This window comes from Aplysia californica, unplaced genomic scaffold, assembly GCF_000002075.1.
Source record: "Aplysia californica isolate F4 #8 unplaced genomic scaffold, AplCal3.0 scaffold00325, whole genome shotgun sequence".
In the NCBI taxonomy this organism is placed as follows: Eukaryota; Metazoa; Mollusca; class Gastropoda; order Aplysiida; family Aplysiidae; genus Aplysia; species Aplysia californica.
Window position 1 is genome coordinate 403,080 of NW_004797595.1, and position 24,047 is coordinate 427,126.

The 24,047-nt window shown below is 40.4% G+C and overlaps 1 protein-coding gene across 5 annotated transcripts in view; it reads right to left on the reverse strand.

Annotated features, from left to right (window-relative positions):
• Positions 1-24,047, reverse strand: part of LOC101856358 (protein sprouty homolog 3) — a 50,508-nt gene that overhangs the window by 18,315 nt on the left and 8,146 nt on the right. Inside the window, exon 2 of one of the 5 annotated variants that reach the window (XM_035970826.1) lies at positions 4,588-4,610. The exons of 2 other annotated variants lie outside the window; for them this stretch is intronic. The gene's annotated coding sequence lies outside the window, so the exon portion shown is untranslated. Of the gene's footprint in view, positions 1-4,587; positions 4,611-11,708; positions 11,988-19,627; positions 19,939-24,047 lie in introns of those variants that run through there. 2 more of the 5 variants (XM_005102442.3, XM_035970827.1) reach the window with 2 other exon arrangements.

Below are 24,047 nucleotides of genomic sequence, written 5' to 3' on the forward strand. Positions count from 1 at the left end.
CCCCCTTCCTTTTAGACTGACATTTTCTTCATTTTTTGTCTGTAGCCATAATTCACTGATATAGCAGATTAAGGCTTTCAAAATTTGCAGTTGCTTAAATTAATCATTAGTTAACATAAAGACAATGCATTTTTCACTAAAAGAACTTACTTTTAGCCACCAAAAATTCCAAAGTGTGTCGACGTTTTTTTAAAATAAAAAAAATATAAAAAATCCGATTAAATTTTAAAAATCTGATTTAAATTTTTAAAATCGATTTTTTAATTTATTTTAAAAATATAAAAAATCACCAACCCTGGTGTGTGTGTGTGTGGTAACACATTTTCACTTATAACGGCCTCACTGTGTTGCAAGTACTGCAAAACGTCTAATAAAACAAAACAAACTATATTTTTAAAAATTATACATGTAGTGTTATTGCAAGAGCGGCCAGAGCACTGATCGGACTAAAAAACACAACACACAATTTCTGAACTGATTTTTCTTTTCTAAAAAAAGGGCTCATACCTACCAATTCACTTCCAATGGAGCTGATAGAGAGAAAAAAGTGAGTGTGCAGACCATTGTCGCGTTTGTTATCACTAGGTAGGCTTTGTTGCAAAAAAAAAGAAGCCCTTTACACTACACTCGAAAACCTAAACCCTTTTAAGTTTACTTATGAACAGAAATATTACTAAAATCACATTATACCGTGTTCACTTTCGTCTGTCCGTGTTAAACGCATTCTAGCTCATTTGCCAATGTGAGTATAAAACTTTGCATAGCGGTAGGCCAGCGACCAAACAAAAATACTTTAAAAAACACAACAAAAAAACCCTGATGCAGTATCGGTACTTAAAACGTTGGGGGTTTTTTGTCTGTGCACTGCACCACCACCCTTTGGGTGTACAGATTCTGCACAGGATCAGTGCAATACACGATTAACGGATACCAAGGCTTCATATGTCTCACTCTGAGATGGCGACATCCACTGCACCCACAATTCAGTGTTACACGTAGGTTGTTGTTTTTTCCCCACTCACCCGTCTATTGGGCCATGTTTCAAAGGCGGGCGTTAAAGTATGAAGATGCAAATATGCAACTTTTTTTTTGCTACAAGTGTCAAACGCAAATCGGCTATTTTTTTCTATTTATTCTTTTAATCTGCTTCAAGCTAACAAAGAAGAAAATGTAAAAAATTCCGAACTGTATTTCAGGGGTCTTCATTAATGGGCTTTGAGATTCTGTTGGATATCCAACATTTAGACCCACATGCAAATACATCACGAATGGTTGTAGATCTAAACATTTCTTCCAAATTCATGGATTTCTTTTAAAAATCGGCTATAATTCAATATTTTGCCAATGTTCTGATTTAACACATTGTATAAAGACACTCGCTCATAAATGCATGGCTGGCGGTTGCCAGGAGCTCTGGTGTGGCTTGCTCCTTTTCCTATCGTCCTTATCTCTCCTCTTCCATTTCTTTGTGTATTTGTATCTGACTCTCTAATAACCCACCACTTCGGCACGTGTATAAACTGTACTCAGAGACATAAGAAAGGCAAAAGAAACGGGTAAAACTAAAGCTGGCATAAAACAAATTACACTCAACAGAGGTTTGCATGTTAATGAAATTTCAATTCGCCCAATTTACTTAGCGATGAGTGTCAAAAGGTGTAGTTTTAGCCTCACTATGTTATTTCTGTGACCTTGACACTTATAAAGTGACCTCTGTTGGCTGCAATAACCGCTCTGCATCTACAACCCATAGAGTAGAGCTGACAAGAGTGTTAATTTGTCGAACTGAGATCTATGACTGTACTCAATTGATGATAGTTGCAGCTGGTTGAGTCGCCTGAAAGCGTCCCAAACGTGGGTTAGACCTAAGTCAAGTGAATGAGTCGGATGAGGCAAAAGGTAAAAGACTGATGTACTGTGTTATACAGGCAGTATGTTGTCTTGCTGGCAAAAGATATTTAGATGCCTCTACAAAGAGGGCACTGCACGAGGCTGGAGAACTTGGTCAATGTAGCGCTGAGCTATAACCCCATTTCCTTGTTTATGACCCACTTTCTGGAAGAACACTGGTCCAGTTCATTGGTTTAGAGCGATGTCTCCCCAAAACATGACGCTTGACCCTCCCCAAGGGTCTCCCTCCACGATGTTGGCACCAGCGTAGCACGCCAGGTCTGTGCGCCACACATGGATGCACCCATTTGACAGATCAACGGAGAATCTGCTCTTGTTAGTGAACAGCACCCTTCTCCATTATCTGCTTCTCCAGTTCAATGAGTCCAATGGTTCTGGTACTCAGGACCAGTCCCGTTCATCCCATGGTGTTCCTAGTGGTCTCGGCGGCTGTCATGGACGGATTCAACCAGTATTGGCGGACCATGAGGCGATCCTGAGCTGCAGTTGTCGCAATCGGTCTTCAGGCTCTGGGGAGATCACTGGCGACACTGGTGGCGAAAAACTGGTTCTATAGACTGTGTAGATGGTGGAGACATGCCAAACCTGTTCAGCAGACTCGTCAGCTTTTAGTCGTCTAATAGCCCTCTCACGGTTTTCTGGTGAAAGTCTCAGCATCTTGATACTGATTTCGTTTCCAACTGAGTTGCATATTTCGAGGCTTAAAATCTGTATGCCAGGCCTACGTGACATCATGAACACACATTCACTTCTCGAATGACGTGACAAGTGAGTACCCGTGAGCTGTGATAGCTGTATGGCTGTTCGTTGCATTAGCAACCAATCAGTGCATTGAATTGTGTCATTGTTTGATTTGGTAGGTTAATCTTGCAGGTTCAGACCATGATTCGATCGAACATGTAAACGGCACTAACCAATGGAAACTTTGGTCAGCGCTTCAGCGACGATGAAAATGTCGCGTTTCTTTGGTCTCAGGGTATGTTGCAAGCGTCAAAAATGGAATAAACTATGGTACACAGGCCTCAGTTCGTGAACAAAATGCTATAAATGCCACACTTAAGTGTTTTTTTTCCGTGCCCTGATTTTGGTGCTGATTCGTAAGTTGAGCAAAAGTATATATACATGGTACAAATTGTTATGCTTCAACAACAACAAAAAATCCAAGACAATAGGACATTTTTCAGGTCTGTGATTTTGATGATGATCGTTTATTTCTTTGCTCGGTGGTTGTCGGGGAAGGGACAGGGCAGAAACCTCATTCCCAACTAAGTAGAGACATTGTTAATGTTTTTGTCTCCTAATATCAGAATTTCAAAACAGTGAGAATAGTGTGGTAAGCAACCTTTGTAATTTTTCCATGATCAATGCAAAATTGCGTTTTGTAAAAAAAAAAAAAAATGATTTCCAGGGCCAGGTGTAAGTTGCAATCATTGCAACATGTCCGGGGGGGGGGGGGGGGGGAAGAGACTTAACACAAGGTTTGTACTGCTGCCCTTGTTAGAGCTCCAACCATTAGATCTAAAACTTTTTCCAGCAACAACAAGTAAGTATTAAGTTCACAATGTGATTATAGACACACAGATAACTTACAACAAATGTTGAGGACCGGGGAAGAACGACCGTATTTTTTAATATAAAAAAAGAACAGGAAAAAAAATTCGTGGGGGAGGGCTGGGCTACGCGAATACCTGATCTCGGTGGTATGGATTATATGGTATCGACATACAAGTTTTGTACGTGTTATTGCCTTTAAGGAAGGCTTGGGACTGAATAAGCTCAATATCTTTTCCTCTTGCCTTTCATGTTAATGTTTATTTGTACATCAAGAACAGGTCGAACTTGAAGTACTGCCACTCCGCTGGGTAGAGTTTCGAATAGTGTGTTATTCTTGGCGGTGACTGCGATTTCTGGGGTTTTTTGCTGAAAACATAGCCTCCTTCAAGTACTTTGTACCGCAGCACTTCCGAAATTCTTCCTCAAACGCACGATACGATTTTAAAAGTCTGAGGACAACGTCTTATCTTTAGTTTTCTATTCATAACGTGTTACGAACACATAAATAAGAGACAGATCTAACCCAGTCTCATAAGTCAATAAATAATCATAAAGAGTAGTTACAAACATTCCGGGGTTCGAAAGGAAATAGTACAGGTCAGTTTCCGAATGCTTTGCACTCAAATTCTTCTTTTCACCTGCACAATGGACTTCAAAACTATCTAAATCTATAAACTTATTTTTATCAGGTAAAATCATTTTGCATTAAATTCAAGCTCATTTGAAAGATTTTGTGCAGTAAAGTGAAAGTCTTGCTTCCTGGCTATCTTTTCGAGCTCCGCAGGTCTAAGTGGGTCAATTTGTTCTCTACTAATTTCATTGGACGAACATCTAGAGGTTTTGAATGAGACGTAGGCTACTACGTTTCTGTGTAGAACCAACACAGGCGATTCTACAAGTAGACCACAAACGCACAAAAACTCAAGCAGAAATTCATATATCGGGGGACATACATCCGGGGGACGAGGGTTAGGGAAAGAGAGAGACCCCCCCCCCCAAAAAAAACACAAAAAAAACAACAACAACAACAACAACAACAACAACAACACAGGGACAGAGAGGCGTGCGTAAGCGGAAGTTCAGGAACGCAAAACACCGAGCACACAGGCTAGATCTACTCACCAACGCAAAAGACCTCCAATTTACTCGGTGGCAATGAAAAACAACAACAATTAATTGTTACTATACGTCACTCTGTCACAACTGACACTACATTTTTTAGCTATCAGTGTCTGGCAACTTTTCTTGCAATTTTTGCTATTTTTTTAATGTAACTTTCTCCGGGGTCAGCTCAGTTTACATACACACACCCTGACAAAGCTAAAGGAAAGATGAACAAATATATATATATATATATGTACTTCTGCCTCATTGATTAGTTAAATGCTTTTGAGAGTAAGGCATGATGAGCTTAGATTTAGACTGTAGGAAGCGCTAAACATTGACGGAAAAGACTTAAGAATTATTAGGAATATGCACTTGGATCACAACACTGCTGTAAGAATGAGGAAGAGTACAGTGAATATAAGTAGATCAAAGGAGAAGTCAGCCTGTGATAAGCTATATCATCAGACCTCTTTAACAGTCTATGTTATAGTGAAACAATCCTTAGAGACATAGAATAAAGTCCAAGTCTCAAAGTGAATGGACAAAATATAATTTATAATATTCTATATATACCGATGATACAGTTTTAATTGCAGATTCAGAAAAGGACCTTCAACTGATTCTAGATGCTGTTGTAACAGAAAGTGAATGTAAAGGTTTATTGCTGGATGTAAACAAAGCAGGATGCATGGTTATTATTATAACATTAGTTAGAAAAGTTAACCCATGTTATTATCTCATTAAAAAAAGTACAGGTGTGTGTACCTGTAATTGTAAGTGCATGGGTTTAACGCCTGTACACTGTAGGGTTATCTAAGAGGTGTGACCTCCAAATTTAACACCCGTCTCTGAGAGTAAAATGGGTTGAGAGCTTTGAAAAATTGATAAAACGATTGGAATTCAATAACATACTGTTTGGGATTCCAACTATGGTCATCAGCTCTGTAGTCCAGCATGATACCACATTACAATTACATCCAATGCCGAATTTTCCACGGATATTATTAATCGAAGAATCGCAAAAGCTTAAGATAGCTCCAATCAAATAGGCCCCATCCTGAAATATAAAAACATCTAATGACTACATACTAAAATAAGGGTTCAAAAAGCTTATGTGGGGTCTGTTTGTATGTTTGAGTAAAGAGAAGCCCATCAACACAATTACATCTAGAGAGAAACTGGAGAAGTTGACCCTACCAGCGGAGCCCTACAAACACATGACTATGTGTAGTCAAATTTTTTATATTATGGCCGTGAAAATGGTGAAATGGTATAGGTTTTATGCCCCTATCACCACCATTGGATCATTTAAATGGGGAACCTCAGAGTTTAACATCCATCTCCTAGTTTTAGTAGAGGGTATTACGGCGCTCACAACTGCATAAGGTCATATGAGCGCCAAGGGGAGGATGTCAACAGAGAAGTCTTTACAGGGAATCAGACTTAGACTGCCACCTCTCTAGCTTCAACAGCACAAGGTCTGCTTCGACTATCAAGGCACCCCAAAATAGCAGGTCACAATAGAGTGACAAACATACAAAAGAAGTAGAGGAAATGACAATAGTAAGGATCAGGGGAAAAAAGCAGCAGTTCCCTATTGTAGTCAGGCACAGTTATGAGCGTGACATGAGTCAGCCCATTTACAATTCTACTATGCTTGAACGAGAAATGTCCCCCCTTTGGGAATGGCCTAAAGACACTTCAGTCAGTGGCATTCCCCCCAGGGGGTAAGTAGAGGGTTTAACGGCGCTCGCAACTGCATGAGGTCATATGAGCGCCAAGGGGTGGTTGTCAACAGAGAAGTCTTTAAAGGGAATCAGACTTACTCTGCTCATCTCTCTAGCTTCAACAGCACAAAGTCAGCTTCGACTATAAAGGCACCCCGGAAATAGCAGTTCAAAAGAGTGTAACAAACATACAAAATAAGAGGAGGAAAAAGACAATAGGAAAGAAAAAGCAGCAGTTCCCTGTTGCAGATCAGACACAGTTATGAGCGTGACATGATGAATCAGCCCATTTACAATTCTACTGTTCATAAGCGAGAAATGTCCCCCCTTTGGGAATGGCCTAAAGACACTATAGTCAGTGGCACTGCCCTGGGGGGGGGGGGGGGGGTGCAGTGGCGGTGGGTGGACCAAGATTTGGGTGGGGCTTAGGTTGCTTCCACTTCTTTACCACCAAATAGCAAGTAATAAAAACTAAACAGTGATGATTTTCTGTACTCACTGCGAGCCACGGCATTTTGAGAACCATTCAAACGAGAAGAGCCACTTTTGTCTTCCATCTCTTTGTTCTACGTTAAATCTTCTGGATGGTGGGGACGAAGCCGTTTCACCTCCAAATTTCTCTAATTAGTTTTTATTTGAAGAAAAAGTTGCCTCAAAAGTGGTTGTATGTAATTAATAACTGTTAAATCTCAGCGGCACAAACACACAGCACTCCAAACACATACCGTCTGTGAGGACTGTGCAGTGTTATTGTTTTCAAGTCTTCTACCTTTTTATTAGAGGGGGTTCATTAAGGAGGGACGGTGGGAACGGGCTGGTTGATTGCTGAGCCCTAAAGACATTTGATTGGCTGTTAGGTTACTATAGTTGTAAGCGGTGACAACAGTGATTGGATAAACGAGCAAGCTGCCAAGTTGATCACTCTGTGTTCATTGCGAGCGATCAGAACAGTTTCAACTGCTTATTTCGTTATTTTCATTTGCCTTGGGATAGACTTGGAGGGTGGGGCTCAAGCCCGTGAGCCCTTCACTACCCACCGCCACTGGGGGGGTGTATCCATCTCCAAAAGGACCGAGCCAAATAGGACATTTGAGTAAAAAGGCTTTCCCAAAGGACACAACGTCAGACCGAGATGACGCTTGAACCCCGAACCTGCAATCTCACAAATATGGGTCTGGGAGCCTAACCACTAGGCCACCCACACCACCTATTATGGCTGTGAATGCTGGACAATTACCCAATGGAAAAAAAAAGAACAGAAATGTGGTTTCTCGAAAGACGTTAAAGAATTTCATGGACAGAAAAGAAATCAAACGAAAATAAAAAAGAAACCCAGATGGGCCGCTTACTAATGAGAATAATTGGGAAGAGAATACGATTTCTAGGACACTACACTCAACCAAAGGGTTTTGAATCTTGTTCTCACTGGAAAGATAGGTCATGGCAAACAAGGCAGGGGCAGACCCATAGAAACTTATTTGGAAAACCTGAACAGATGGGTGACGAGGAATAATATGGGAATTGTGAGAAAATCCCATAGGAGAAATGACAGGAGAACCATGATCATTGATGTCTGTTTCAGATCTCTGGCATTTTACAATATATGTATACACGCATTCATACTCAGAGATTTTAAAAGACAGAGAGGAGAGTGGGGACGAGGGAGGGAGGGAGGGAGGGAGGGAGAGAGAGGGGGGGGAGAGAAAAAGAGAGAGAGTGAAAGAGAAAGAGATAGAGTGTGGAATCCATTAAAACCCAAATCTTCCAGACAGCTGGATTTTCTTCGGATTAGCCGGCCCGGGCTGCAGTTTTGAGAGGGTTGGACGGACAATGATGATCGCCCACATTGTCGAGTTGGGAATGCCATACTAGCGTCAAATTTATTTTTACGAAAGTGTTTTTCTCATCTCTTTTACTGACTGCACTTTGCACAGCAGGCTGCATACATTGTCCTTTCTCTTCGGCATTATCAGCCTGCTTAATCTGCACAACAGTCATACAGAACAGACAAAACAGAAGGTGGAAGCGAAAAAGAAAGCCCACTGCCAGTGACACCATAAAACATACCACATTCCGTCACGTACTCGTGTGTCGGGCCTATGTGCTCTAACTTCAGAGTCAATAAGCCATGATAAACCAAAGGTGGTGCAACAGATTATATTCGTTATCCTTGTGTAACTAGGCTTATTAAATACACACTAGAGATGTCCTTCTCTGGCCGGAAATTTACACTTCGCCTCAGAACTATTTTGTCCAAAATGCGCTCAATAGTTCAGTACACTGTGGACAACATAGTTCTGAGACAACGATATGTGCGCTCCGATGCAATCTTGAAGCGTACAAGACCTGAAGGTTGTAAGTAAAAGATTTAAAGGACAAAAATCCACCTATTTTTTAAGTAGAATTTCAAATTGTGTCATCCAAAGTACTCTTGGGAGAACGAAGAAGAAAAAAATTGGACCCTTATTTTTGTTTGGTTTCCTGCTCTTTTCAGTTTAAGAGGACTCCAAACAAATAAATTGTCGGTGCTCTGTTGGAACCTTGTTAACTCAAATTTAGAATTCTCTACGAGAGACAAAAAAAGCTGCCTAACATTGTCAATGTTAACACTTGAGCTATCAATTTTTGTCAATGTATTTTGACAGGCCTTAGACAAAACTCTACAAAGAAGTACAGTCAAACCTCGTATACCGTCATCCTTAGGACGAACAAAAGGTTGGCGGTACAGTGTGGCTGGCGGTTGTCACTTTGACCAGTGCTAGACTGGTAGAGACTAGAGGCATCCTGTGGCCAGTCTCGCCATTTCCTGCAGATTGTCACGGGTAGCTAAAATATATCTGTCCGCCCCAGTCATAATCAGTCGTAAGACACAATGTGTTATTTGGCGGTACGAGGCTCAAAAGGCAAAAAAGTGACTTTCCATTAATTTTTTGTCTTTTTGGATCTATTGAAAGTTAATTGTCTTTTGCTTCATTTAACATCAAAATAAACAACTATAAACTATAAATATTTTATTTCGATTTATTTTGGAGGTGTGTGAGTGGTTTGTTGTGAGCTTGGGTGACAAGATACAGGAATTTGGACCTCAAACCCTTTCGAACATTTGATCTGCTGGTGTGTAGCTGTGAGATTATTTATAACCCTTACCTCATGGCTATATTGCTTCAACGTCCTTGATTCCCCCCTATTTTAGATTGATACCCCTTTTCAAGCATACGGGTCTGAAATATAAACAATTTAGCGTCACTATGAACAACTGAAGGCTCTAATGTGTTAAACAGGGTAATGTAAGAACGGTAATTCCTAGCCCATTTTAAGCTTGATTACGTAAACAGCTATCTGTGTAAGTGTGCCCTGCTAGCTTATTTATCGGCTATTGATCTTTCAGTTTTTCACTTCAATTGACTTTGAAAGTTCATTTTTATTGTGTTTTAGTGGGGGGGGGTGTGTGTGTTAAGATTGATCTTCCTCTTGATCTCCCGAGGTGGACTCCTTACCAAGAGGCCACCGAGGTGGTCTGTGTGCATGTGTCCGTGTGTATCTGTGTGTGCATGTATGCGTGAGCTCGTGTGTTTATAGTGCTACTGCAAATGTATAATAAGGAAGTGTAAACGCAGCACGTAAGCCGACTCATGGACTTCCGAGCGCATGGTTTCGGTGATATCAAGTTAATTCAGATCGCTTTGTCTTTGCTCTTTCGCTATAACACTCCAAATGCTGTACACCTTGAAAAACTTAAGCTTTTTTTTTTCGTTACAATAGCGTAATTTGTTAGTTTTTCCAAGTATTTGGAGCCAGAAAATCGTCATGGAAACCAAAGCCCCTCGCAGTTGGAATGCAAGGTCTGCCGATTAAAAAATTTGACACCCATGCATCCGAAAGCTTTGAAGAAAGAGTGGTGATTAAATACCGTCTTTTCATTGGCAAACAACAAATTTAGAGTTTTAAACAAGGCTTCTCATGGTATATTTTTGGCCTTAGGCGTTTAAATAGAAGGCCTTTAAAAAGTTTTCAAAGATCATTTTAAACGCGAATTATGTAAAATACCGACTCAAAAAAAGGTACCAATAGAAAGAACAAGAGTTCTTTTTCTATTAGAATAAAGTCATCTGATTGGAATTATTTTGCATCAATCCTTCCTCGGAACTCCGGGGAGCACTCAGTACACTACAGACTCGCTCGCTGTGGGAACTGATGCGGCGCCGGCCAGGACAACGCTCAGAGTTTTTTTTATTGAAATAACGACAGATCATTGTATTTGAGTCAATAAAATACTGATTTTTAGTGATTTCACAGTTTTGAAAAAAATTTGGCTCCATTTCTATGATAGTGACTGCACTCTCTGTTAATGTGGAGTTATTTGGAGGACTTGGTACTCTTTAATTATCTGCCAAACATGGGGATGTAGCCAGTTTGTGATTCGATTTTATATATTAAATTAAAAAACAGCTGCCATTTTCTTAAAAGTTGACTGAGAGGTAAAAGTGTGGTACCAAAATTCACAGGAGACAGAGGCCTTTCATATGCAATAGATATATTTGACATACAGCTACTTTGAATATTTAGCTTCTGGTACCTAGCACGGCCTACAATGGTAACTTGTTGCATTTGACGTGAAGACCATTCTCGTTAAAATTTTGTTTTGTCCATGCGCTTTTTTTCTGTGAATGAATAGTTTTCTATTTCTGTGTGTTACCTTGTAGTGGCATAGTCAAAATAACTGCCAAACTTCAAGTCTCTATCTCAATTTCTAAGACCCCCGTGGCTATGGTTTCGTGTTTCTGCACCTAACATACTTACAAGTTCTATATTTTCGTCAAGTATTGTCTTATTTACTTCATTTTTTTTTTCAAATTGTAACGAAATGGTGATAGTTTTTGGACATTATGTTAACTAAATTTTGAAATTTCCTTCAAATGACTGATTTTGACCTAATTATACGCAAAGCTTCAGCTAAACTTTAAGTAACTTAAAAATTGATCAGAAACTAAGCTATGTATACATGTGTCAAGGACCCTGTAGATTGACAGCTTTTTTACCCAACACATTTTGTACTCATGCCACCTTAGACCTCTATTTCCTGTAGATTTAAGCGGGAGTCCTCGCAATATAAAAGACTTATAGGCGCCCGTCAACCTTAAACTTAAGGCACCTGGGCCGAGAACTGGCGAAATCAGGTTTGCCGGCAGACTGAGTTGGCACAGTTCATAGTTTCTCCAGGCGACTTAAATTTTTTTATTTATAAGAAAAATTGGGCCAAAACCCTAAAATGAAAACATTTTCAAGATTAATGCAAATCAGAAGATTGACAAGCGCTATAAACAGGCCGAGCTCACTGAGAAACATGCTGGGAGAGAGAATATCAAGCAAGAAAAATCATGATCTTAAAGGAACAGGATTTTATTTTACCAGCATCATCAGGGGGGAAGAATCCAATTGTGATGATCAGTGACTCATGGTCAGACACTTTATCTGTAAAATGATTTCCCCTTACTTTGACTTTGAAATTACCTGAAGTGACAAATGGTAAGGCTTACAAGTATGCGGCAAGAAAAGAGTGGTTAACATTCAGTTTAGTTTTAGTGAGAGCTTTACTAAAGTTTGGCTCCCAAAAAATTTTTGGACATTATGTTAAATAAATTTTGAAATTTCCTTCAAATGATTGATTTTGACCGGGAGGGTCTCACTATAATAATAAAGTCATATAAGTGCCGATTCAAGAGAGTGACAAACACAAAAAAGAAGGAGAGATAAGGGCAACAAGTATTTGACAGGAAAGAAGGAGCAAACGACACCAGAGCACCTGCCAACCACCCATGTGGTTAACCTTGATGACTTATCACAATGGTCTCTTCTGAGTTTATGAGGAATGCAATTTTCATTTATTCAATCATGATGAGTTTCAAGACAATTTATACCAATCCAACTGCTCATCCCGACAACCCGCCCAAAATCTATAGCTTTCTATCTGACAGAGTTTCCTGCTCATGTTGTAACCCATCATCATGTGGTAACCACTCCAACTTGAATTCAAAGAACAAAACGCAGGTCCACAGCCAACAGATAACCAGCAAATAACAGATGATTGAAAGGTCGCCAAGTATTGGCACCAGTCTGTCTACCAAATTCAGGCACAGAGCTGAACAACAAGTCCAATAGTCAGGGAACCAAAAAGACAGACAGGTTCACAGTTTGTTGTGTTCCTGTCTGATGTAGCCCATTGTAAGCCTGAGATGTACTTTCAGGCAGTAGGGCAACACAGGATCCACTCACGAGATTTACAGCCGAAATATAAGACCACATTCAAAGTGAATGGCCGCAACTGGCAGTAAAATAATTGCAAATAGTTTTACTCTAGACCCGTGAATGTTTGATTGTTGTTGTTGTTGTTATCGATCCAGCAACAGCTGGACTCTCGCCCTTCTGTCCAATGCCATGTAGTGATAAGTGTAATGTTTGACAGTAAGTAAAGAAAAGAAGCAAATCACACCAAGCACCTGGAACCCACCTACAAAAATAAAATCATGGCCCAAAAAATTAATTAATTCAACCTAATAGGCAACAACACACGAAGTAATTGTACGAGTACGATGCACAAGATGTGAATGTGTCACTGGAAATCAAAATCTGCACACTTACTACAGACTATGAAAATACAATTTATATTAAGAATGAGGCCAAAGAAATCCGAATTCTTTTAAATTTGTGATACAATTTAAGCGCTGATCAAGATTCTCTAGATTCAGATTCAGCAACTCGAGTGACATCTAAATAGTACACAATCAACAATGCATACAAGAGATAAGACAGAGTGTATTGTTTTGGTTTTTTTTGTTGTTTTGTTGGGGGGGGTTTCAGCTAAATTAAAACCACTACTGTTGTTTGCTGTTCGGCACAGCTCTTTCTATACGGAGTCCGATTAGATTTTTAAACTATTAATATGGGTTCTATCTATTCGGACTCGGGTCCGAAAGAATGTTTTATTTATTTGGACTTGGCTTCTAAGTGAGTAGTGGCAGTGTCAGGAGGTTACATAATCAGTCCTTCCACCAACCTGAAGCTGAAAAAAGTAAGGAAAATTCAGTGCTTTTAGAGGGCTGAAAATTGCATTTGAGAGCCTGTTTAAAGAGATTGCCTAAAAACCATAACATTTATTTTTTCACCAACATTTTGTCTTGTTTGATTTCTTCACCAAGATCCATTATATTCCCATTGATGGCAATGTTTAAAAGCAGGTTCCCTTTCCATTGCTACTATAATTCAATTAATTTGTCATTGCACCATTGATAGAAGGTAAACCTGGGAAAAAAGAATAGATATGTACCTTCACAATACAGTTACCCGACATATATACCCTAATTGTCCTTAAATTTCACGTCCGAATGTCGCATGTCACAACCTCGGAACACCACTTCAAATTATTCTTGATTTTAGTACTTTTAGGCTGGTTTTAGAATAAATTTCTTTCATCGCGTCCCTTATTGCGTTCCCGTGCTGTAGAATCTTCGTATTGATCATTTCTCTAGATCTTGACAACTTTGTAAAAAAAAGTTTCTTTCTGACAGTAATTTTCTGTCTAAGGTCACAAGTCAATTTACTTTATTAACAAGAAGCAGATTTTCCAGCCGCGGCAACAATCTGAAGATAAACAGACGGAATGAGTCAATGATAGAAAGGAGGAAATTGGCACAAAAAGTTGCCAAGTTTTGAACAATCCACAGGTAAAAATGTACTGCCGACCAACCCGCAATGAATGCATAATATGGCAGAGCGGAATAATGGCCGATTGCAGGAAATGCACAATCTGGCATGTTTCTATAACATGTCCTACGCTGTTGCAGCTTTTCACGGAGGAACAAGTACGGAAATGGCAAAAAGTACGGATTTCAATAAAAATATGGAAGAGTGAAAGCACAGCGATTTTGAGGAAACAAAAATATCATCGAAGCTTCGAAGCGTGAGCTCACTATTCATGACATTCGAATACCTCCGTTGAATGTTTTTTTATTATATAGCTACTATCTTGTCGTATCTCCATTTTTAACAACAGTGAAAACAGTTCGTAACAAAGAGTGAGCTTAAGAAGATGTCATATTTTCACTGTTTAAAAAAATGGAGATACAACAAGAAAATACTGAGGTCGCGATATGATAAGTATAAACCCAGACCTAAGTCTCTCTATTCTACATTCGCTGGCACCATCGAATGTTGTTTTTTTTTACATGTGATAAGCTCAGACCTGATTTCCGCAATTCTAAGCGCCGTCGAATCGTATTTTCTTATATAAGATAAGCCCAGATCTAACTTCCGCAATTCTAAGGGCTGTCGAATCGTATTTTCTTATATAAGATAAGCCCAGATCTAACTTCCGCAATTCTAAGGGCTGTCGAATCGTATTTTCTTATATATGTGACAACCCCAGATCTAACTTCCGGTATTCACAGCACCCTCGAATGGTTTTTTCTTATAGCCCAGATCTAACTTCCGCAATTCGAAGGGCCATCGAATCGTATTTTCTATGTGACAAACCCAGATCTAACTTTCACTTTTCACAGCGCATCGAATGGTTTTTTTCTTATATAAGATAAGCCCAGATCTAACTTCCGCAATTCAAAGGGCCGTCGAATCGCATTTTCTCATATGTGACAAGCCCAGATCAAATTCCGGTATTCACAGCACCCTTGAATCGTTGTATATATATATAAATAAGATAAGCCCTGATCTAACTTCCACAATTCGAAGCCCTGTCGAATTGTTTTTTCTTATTTGTGATAGCTCGCCAGTCACTGAGCGCGCGCGTGTTGTTGTCGCAGACAGTGTCACAGTGCAACATGTTGACATCACGTCACCATTCATAGCGCTTCGAATTTCTTATAGGGTTAGGCAAGGGGAGCTCATTGCGACAGGCAACTCAATGGAAAAAACATTCGCTGCACTTCAAGAGTCATGTGCTCTTGCTTGAGCTGTCCATAGTGTGGCGAGTGAATATTTATTCTCTAAAGGATTGTTTTATAATTCTTGTAGGCTCCTCTTATTACTCTGTCTCGTAACCCCATCAAATATAGAGTAATTCTGTATATTTATCTTAATGATTTTAGATATGTGCTCCAGATTTTTCTACGTTTGAGAAAAAGGAGACGAAAATCCATTATTATCTGTTTTTAAAAAATCACACGACATTCGAATGGCTCTGCCACGCCTCGAAGAGCTGTGAATAGTGCAAAAATCACGAATGTCGAATAGTACAGACGAATGGTCACAGCTTTAATATAAGTAACTGTCATTGGGGGATTTTACGTAAAATCAGAATTAGAACTAGAATTCCTTACTAGGACTGTGAATTGTGTCAAAAGTCAAAAAGACTACTCTCATTGCCCAATGGCAGTGTCTAAGTACAAAGTAACAGACAACTCAGGGTCTTTCCACCACAACTAGGCTACAGCATCATCATTGCTTCCATCACAATTTGCCTTTCCCCAAGTTTAATTTCTTCATTTTGCTGTTGTTATGGTTTTTCTGTAATTAATTATTTTTTAAAATCACATCGCACAAAAACGAGAGCTGCACGTGGCCTCTCCCCTAAGCAAGCTGGGAGTATGAAATCACTACGCGCAATCTCATTGGTCGACGGCAAGGTCAACTCAACTTGGTTGTTCTGCAAATACGGATGATGCAGGGAGGGCCAGTTTAGATAGATCTACATTAATAACTGGATATTAAATCTCATGTCACTATTGCTATTATTATAATTGAAAAATTTTTCATAACGGGGTGATTATTCTCACCTGCGGTGAGGATAAACTGGATATTATTCTCACCCGCGATGAAAATAAAATTGATACTATTCTCACCCCGGTTGAGAATAACGACAGCCTACTATTCTCACACGGTTTTTTCGTTTCGGGCATCATAGGACCCCTGTCACTGAGCGCTCCGGGCGACAAAACTCGCCTCCCCCTCTCCTCACTCCGCTGAGCCCGCAAGGCGACTAAAATCGCCAACGGGCGGGCCAGCTTTCGAGCGCGGGAGGCGACTTTTTAAGGAAAACCTTATCTTTCGAGCAAAAAGCGTCACCTTTTGCTGCTACAGTATTAATTTATTGGTTAGGTAATGGTTAAGTTTACTCTTAAATGGTTTAACCAATCAAAATTTAGAAAAAAAATAAGCCTAGGGTCAAGGCACTGCGTTCCTTAAAAATAATCGTGGGTTCTTCTAGGGATATCAATTAAACATGTTTTTTTGTGTTTGTGTTGTAAACAAATGCCAATTCTAACATTACAATGACAAACTATTTAACATTATTTCATTAAAACAGCTTTCAGTTAAATAAAAGGCTATTATTTTTTAAAACATACTACTCTGGCAAGTGAATTCCTCTCTGAATTTAGAATACATTTACACTTGTCTAGGGTTTTGGAGAAGATATTCGTGCATACTCTCAACTCAAGATTTAAAAAATGAAACAATTGAACAATCACAGCGGGAGCCAAGAAAAATCGGCCAGCGCTCTGGGGAGGGTCACAAACGGTCACTCTCTTACAATTCACAAATTATTTTCTATCCTCCGTTCTCAACATCCAGGTAGACTTTAAAAATCCATTGCATTCTCAGACCGGGTGAGAATAATATTCATTTTATGATTTTATTCTCCCACCCTCACCCCGCGTGAGAATAAAATGGATATATATATTATTCTCACCCGGAGTGAAAATAACGGGTGAGAATAACGACAGCCTTTTCATAGCAGGAAATATTTAGGAACAAGAGTCGGAAGTCCAAACGGACGTTATGCTGGACTCAATTCAGAGTTTGAATTATTTTTATCTTATTAATCGGACTCAAAACCGAGTAGTCACTTCGTTGCTGTTTATGGTGTGAAAAGTGACCTTCACCCAGCACAAAATAAATTACAAAACCTCTGAAATTATAATCTAGATCTAGAGTCTAGATATCTAGATCTAAATCTAGGACTGCGCAACTTTTATTCTCTGTACTGAGCTATTGTGTGTGTGTCAGTACTACAGGCCTAGTACTAGCACACCTGCTGGGTTGAGGGGGGGGGGGGGAGGTGAGAATAGCAAGACTCATGCTGTTCTCACCCCTGGTGCGGGGGGGGGGGATAGCAAGACACAGAGGTTGTTCTCACCCCTGATGAGGATAGCCACTTCCTTGTAATAATTAATAATATTATTAAAAGGAAAGGCCTAAAGTATAATCAACAAACTAGACTAGATCTAGAGATCTAAATCTAGAAATCTAGAATATAACGAAGTGACTATTCGGACTCGAGTCCGAATATGAAAAAATGTTATTCGGACTGATTCTTGTCCAGCATGACATCACTTCCGACTTTCTGTGACTCATGACTCCGGCTTCCTGTCCTGCTTCACTGGTGACTCGCCTCAGGCTGGGTAGAGACCGGGATCACTTCGGGAAAAATGGCATTTTGTGCAGGAGCCGAGTTTTTATCTATGATGAATTTGAGGCCTTCCTGAAAAGTTATAGCGTTTCTAATAAATGTTTATTTGCCAAGAGGTCATCAGAAGCAATTAAAAATGGCTCGTTAGCGTGTGTCGGGGTCGGATGGGCGGCCTGCACACGTGTGGCTGTGTGTGCGTGTCGGGGAGGGGGCACTATCGGTGCGGGCGTTGAGCGTCGCATATGCGTCAGTCTTTTTTCCCCCCAGCAACTGATCATTATTACAATAATAAGCTAGTCTTGACGTAGATCTACGTAATGAATTGTGCGCTGGTCTATGGAATCAAAAGTTGCCGTATGCTCGGCTCTACACAGCAGCACAACTTTTTCTTGGAAAACAATCGAGATGACACTGAGGCTTGTGTATTTGAACGAATCGGTGTATTTTTTTTACACAACTCATAATATAATGCAGGTGCCGGGTGGTCTGCTAATCTTCAATTTTACTTTTTTCTACAACAAAGAAAGTGGGAAACATGGGGGGTGCGTATCAATGAGGCGGCGGGCATTGGATCAGCAGATGTGTGGGGGAAACTACAAAATGGCGGAAACTTGGAAGCACTGAACGTTAGATCTATAGAACGAAGACACTTCCTTTTTTCCGGACCTGAGTCCGAATAACATTTTTTCATATTCGGATTCGAGTCCCAATATGAAATTTTTTTATTCAGACTCGAGTCCGAATATGAAAAAATGTTATTCGGACTCGAGTCCGAATAAAGACAGCCATCAAATTGGAAAGGAAGGGATATAAATATAATAACAGGTAACTAACTGCACACTTTACTCGACAGGCTGAAAACAACATCATGAACTTAAACATAGTTCTAATCTAGACTAATGGCCACCTCTATTCTCACCCCGGTTGAGAATAGCGCAGGCGAGTCTTTTGGCTATTCTCACCCGGTGGGCATTCACCGTTATAGTATAGCCAAGGCCAACCAGTTAAGCGTTCACCCTGAACCACAGAATTCTACACTCTCTCTCTCTCTCTAGCTCTATCTCTATCTTATAAAACGTTCTATTACTACATTACTGTTAGTGTTAGCCTAAAAGCATGCAATTTTGTCCGTGGGCAGTGGAGAGAGAGAGAGGAATAGCGCAAGAACTTCCGGGCAAAACAAAATGGCGACCCGCGTAGTTCGGCTCGATTCGGAAAGTTATAGCCGTAGCCGTAGCATCTTAGTAGACAACCAAATTAATTTACTTTTTTGTGTTTTAACATTGATCATTTTAAAACTTTGTTTTGGTCAATTTGATCGTCCACACCGATAGACAGTATTCAGAAAGAGACAGAGAGAGAGACAGAGAGAGAGAGGGGGGAGGAGTAGATCTTGCGAGAACTTCCGGGCAAAACAAAATGGCGACCTGCGTAGTTCGGCTCGATTCGAAAAGTGAAATAGCCATAGCATCTTTGAAGACGATCAAATTAGCTTACTTTTGTGCTATAACGTAATTTGTTCTTGGCTTTTATCAATTTGATCATCCACACCAATAGAAAGTATTCCGAAATGAGGAAAAACAGGTCTTGTTTCACACCGGGTGAAAATAGCCTACGCTGGCAAGTCTCACCCGGGGTGAGAGGTAGATCGTATTTTTCTTCTCACCCCGGCCCCGGGTGAGAATAGCCACTTCCAGTTCTAATACTAATGTAGAATTTAAATCTAGAATCTAGATCTAGATATCTAGAATTAGATTCTAGATTTAGAATCTAGAGGCTAGATCTAGTTCGACTGCCGACAGTGTACTGTACTGTTGTAGGATATGGCACGCCGAGAGGCATGTTGATTACTTGGACTTGGACTTGGTTAGGATGTGGGCACACAACCGACACACTGGATATTACTTACAGTAGTACAGCAATAACAGCCTTGTTTAGTTCGACGACATGAAGTATAGCCGAATATACTTTTGACATGTGTAGATCTGGATAATAACGAAACACAAAAAGGTAACCATCACACCGTCCTGTTGGCGATTCGTAACCTTATTCGTCGACCTGAACTGCAATGAATGAGGGTGGCCTCCCTTCACACTTCCGTCCTGGGTTTAAGAGACCGCGCCTATTTTTGGCAAAGGGGTGCTGAGGGCTGAAGCTAACATAGGCTAATTCATGCAAAGTAAACAACAGTTACAGACCAGCGCTGGTAGGCAAGCCCAGGGCTATCGTATGCGTATTTCGAGCACACGCGTGCGTGCACGTGTGTGTGTGCGTGTGTGTGTGCGTGTGTGTGTGCGTGCGTGTGTGTGTGTGTGTGTGTTTGTGAGGAGGGGGGGGGGGGGGCAAAATAGTGGACTGGTGTAATTCAAGTAGAGTTAAGTGTTTGGGTAGCTTACACGCCTGCTTTTGTTTTGTTTTAGTGAAGTTTTTACTGCACTTGCAACACAATAAGGTCATAATGATATAGATCTAGATCTAAGTGCCGAAGATTACAGGTGTTACAAGAGAAAGACGATAGATGTTTGAAACGAAGATGCATAGATCAAGGATTTAAAACGGAGTGAATTATGTGCAGTGTTTTTTTTTTTTTAACCAGCAAAAAGTATAAGGTTGTGGAGAAACGGAAAGAATAGGATTTAACAGTAACAAAATGAAAACAAAACAAGTAAAAGAGACTACCATAAGTAGGCCTATAAAAAAAAGAAAAGGACTAAGTGGATACAAAAAAATAACAGATACAAACCGGTAATTGTTTCTAGAACGAGCTTCCTAGGCATGCACAGGGCAATTTTAGTTGCGCAACAGTTGCCGTCTCCGGGCAACTTATACACCGCGTGCACAGAGCTAAGCAACAGACAGGCAACAGTAGGCTATCTTGTTTGTTTGTTTTTGCAAAGTGTTTTACGGCGCTCGCAACTGCATAAGGTCATATGAGCGCGCGGGACACACCGAATATTTTCAGTTGGTAGGAAATTTTGAATTTGGCCCGGGTGGCGGCCGAAGCCTACTCTTATCGATTTTAGACCACCAAGGGATCTTTAACGTGCGCAACTTGCACACGGGCCCTCCGAGATTGTTCGCCCTTGTCCGAGAAGGCTAGGTGTAGATCTTTCCTACCAGAAGATCAGGGGTGTGGCAGAAAGACAGCAGTAAGGAGGAGCCAAGGAGTAGCAGTAGAAAGGCTGCAGAAAGAGTCAGGAGCCCAGAGGAGGGGGCAAAGGTGGTGAGGGGATGGGGGCAGAAAGTGGAAATGAAAGCAGACAACAGAACATTGCTAGAGAGCTGGAAAGAAGGTGAAAGGAGATAATTTTAGAGAAGAAAATGTTTCGGTCGCTACCCGGATTCGAACCCGAGACCTTTGAATGAGAGGCCAACACCTTAACCTCTAGGCCACGAGAGCCCCCCAGTAGGCTATCATCATTACTGACTTACTTATTAATTAACGCCAAGGACTTTCATGACACAGTTGTTGTCTGTGCTCTTGTGATTGCACTTAGAAAGAAGAAAAGAAAAAGCGGTTTTGGGTTCACTCTTTGACCAGTCAGAGGGTTTTAAACGGGTATTTTGTCAAACTGCATGAAGTTTGTACCAGAGCAGTCATGCCAATGTATTTTACATTAACTTTTTCTCTATAGCCAAAGATCTGTCTAGATCCAGATTGCATTCAAAATATTGTGTATGTGGCTTAGATATCCATCTGAAATTAAAATAAAAATTTTTTTATGGTATTTTCCATTTACAGCTATATAAAAAGTTTGGTCTGGACAGTAACTCATTCCCTTTCCTCATTTACAGTGTTTACATCTTTTTCATGGCTTATTGGAAAGAAAGTTAATACTCTGGACCTACTCACCTTTGACTTAAAATTGTCTTTCTTCTGGACTCCGATCTTCCCAGTTCTCAATCACAGCCTCACAGACCTCGACCCAAGCTTTCCTTTTCTATATTCTGTCAGCACACTCAGCTGACGTCTTGTAGTGGACAGGTTTCTTTTCAATGATAAAAATAAATTGTTCTATCCAAGATGGATCGCTATCCATTTTCTTTTCTTGCGGAAGTGAAACAATGTATTGTGTGTACCTCTGTTAAGCCTGTTGTGCTGAGTGAAAAAACTGTGGGGAGTGGCGGGGCCTTGTCGAGTCCGGAGACAGTTTAGTTGCCTGTGCGCGCTGTGTGTCAGTTTGTATGTAACACAGGAGATTTGAGCAACAGTTGCGTTGCCGGAAAGTTGTGAACAAAACATGAACTTTTCAGTCTCCAAAAAACCGGGTTGCATGTGCGCGCGGTGCTTATCTATTTCATTGTTTACATTTGGGCGAGAAAACAGTTGCGCAACGAAAGTTGCCCTGTGCACGCCTAGTCTAACACTAAAACCCAACTTTTACTATGAAGAACATGGTCAAAAAAATATAAACATGTTAGGAAAACAAAGGGGTGACATAGGCCTACCGAATAAATAATAGTATTCATAATAAAGTCTCCAATTGTGTCGTAACAGCTCTCTTATTGTTAAAGACATGTATCTCCCGCTGATACCGAAAAAGGTAAATGTAGTGCGGATCAGTGGCGATGTTATGTTTTCTTAGGGTTTCCTTGACACCCTCGATCCACCTTTTGCGTGGCCTTAAAACTTTTGTGGTGGTACAACATGGTAATTTGATCATGATCTTGTCTGAGTGTAGTTTAAGGCATGTCATATGTTAAATATTTAAAAGATCTTCTATTTTCTCATCCATCTGTCGGTGATTGATTGGAAGTAAAGCTAGTTCATCTGCAAAGTCCAGGTATTGAAATTGGATTATCCACACTGTCCCTTGGCTTAGTTTCCTCTATATCTGAGGTCGTCTTCATAATCCACGGCTGCAAACTTTTCAAAATCCCCCCCCCCCCCCCCCACCTCCAGCATTTCCCCAATTTTCCTCTAAACCATTCACACACACACACACACACACACACACACACACACACACACACACACACACACACACACACACACACACACACATACACACACACACACACACACATTCATTTCCGCAAGTAATTAATTCGTGCTATTCAAAATTTTAGGGATCACATTTATGCTGCAGTCATCAAACATTCGAAGGGCAATTTTTCCTAAAATATCTATCTCTATGATGGATGAACTTCACCCATACTTTGCACAGCAGTTTGTATTATGTCTCCATTTAGTCATACCATGGGGATTCCCGTGGTCTAGAGGTTTTAAGTCGTTCGCCTCTCATTCAGTAGGTCCCGGGTTCGAATGCGGATAGCGATGGAAAATTTTCTTCCCTAAAATTATGTTCTCCTTTCACATCATTTGCTGCTCTCTAACAATGTTCTGCCATCTGCTTTCGTCTCCACTTTCTGCCCTACCCCCTCATCTCCTTTGCCCGTTCCTTTGGGCTTCAGACTCTTTCTGCAGCCTGTCTACTGCTACTCCCAAGCACTTTCTTACTGCTGTCTTTTAAAAACACCCTTGATCTTACGGTAGGAAAGATCTACACCTAGCCTTCTCGGACAATGGCTAAAAATCTCGGAGGTCCCGTGTGCAAGTTGCTCATATTAGAGATCCTTTGGTGGTCCAAAATCGATAACAGTAGACTTCGGCCGTCACCCGGCAAAATCTAAATTTCCTACCAACTGAAAATGTTTAATGTGTCCCGCGCGTTCATATGACCTTATGCAGTTGCGAGCGCCGTAAAAAAAATCCTCTCATAAATAATATCATACTGCAAATCTGTGTTACGCAGAAATGGGCGTGCTCAAAGCACTTCTCGTGCGTTTCTCACACAGGCCTACATTTTGCATTCACAAGGCCTACGTCACGGCTCACATTGACACGTTTAGTGACAAAACTTCAGGTACGGGATAAATGCAATCTTCCGATATATGACGCGTGAAATTGAAAAGTATTTCTGCTCCTACTTTGTAATTCTAGTGATGAGGAGGGATCATGGACGGGATTTTTGACAGGCAAATGTCTTGGTCACATACCGTCATTCTTGAAATAATCCGATACCGGTGAGAATGTGCGGGTTTTTAAAAAATCCTCACAAACTGTCACAATCAATTCTCAATATTAGCACGTTTCTTCAGTAAAAGAAATGAACAACAGTGTAACCCACCCCTCTTCAGTAGCAATGCCAGAGCACTTTGGTTTAGATCTAATAAAATGTAATCATCCTTGGTTGCAAAAAAAAAAAAAACAACAACAAAACAAACAGGAGTTTTAAAAGATTTAAATTTTCTGTCTCCGCCATCAATTAATTAAAATATTACACCTCCGAAAAAAATGTTCACGAAGTGAACTTTTTTTTTAGGGG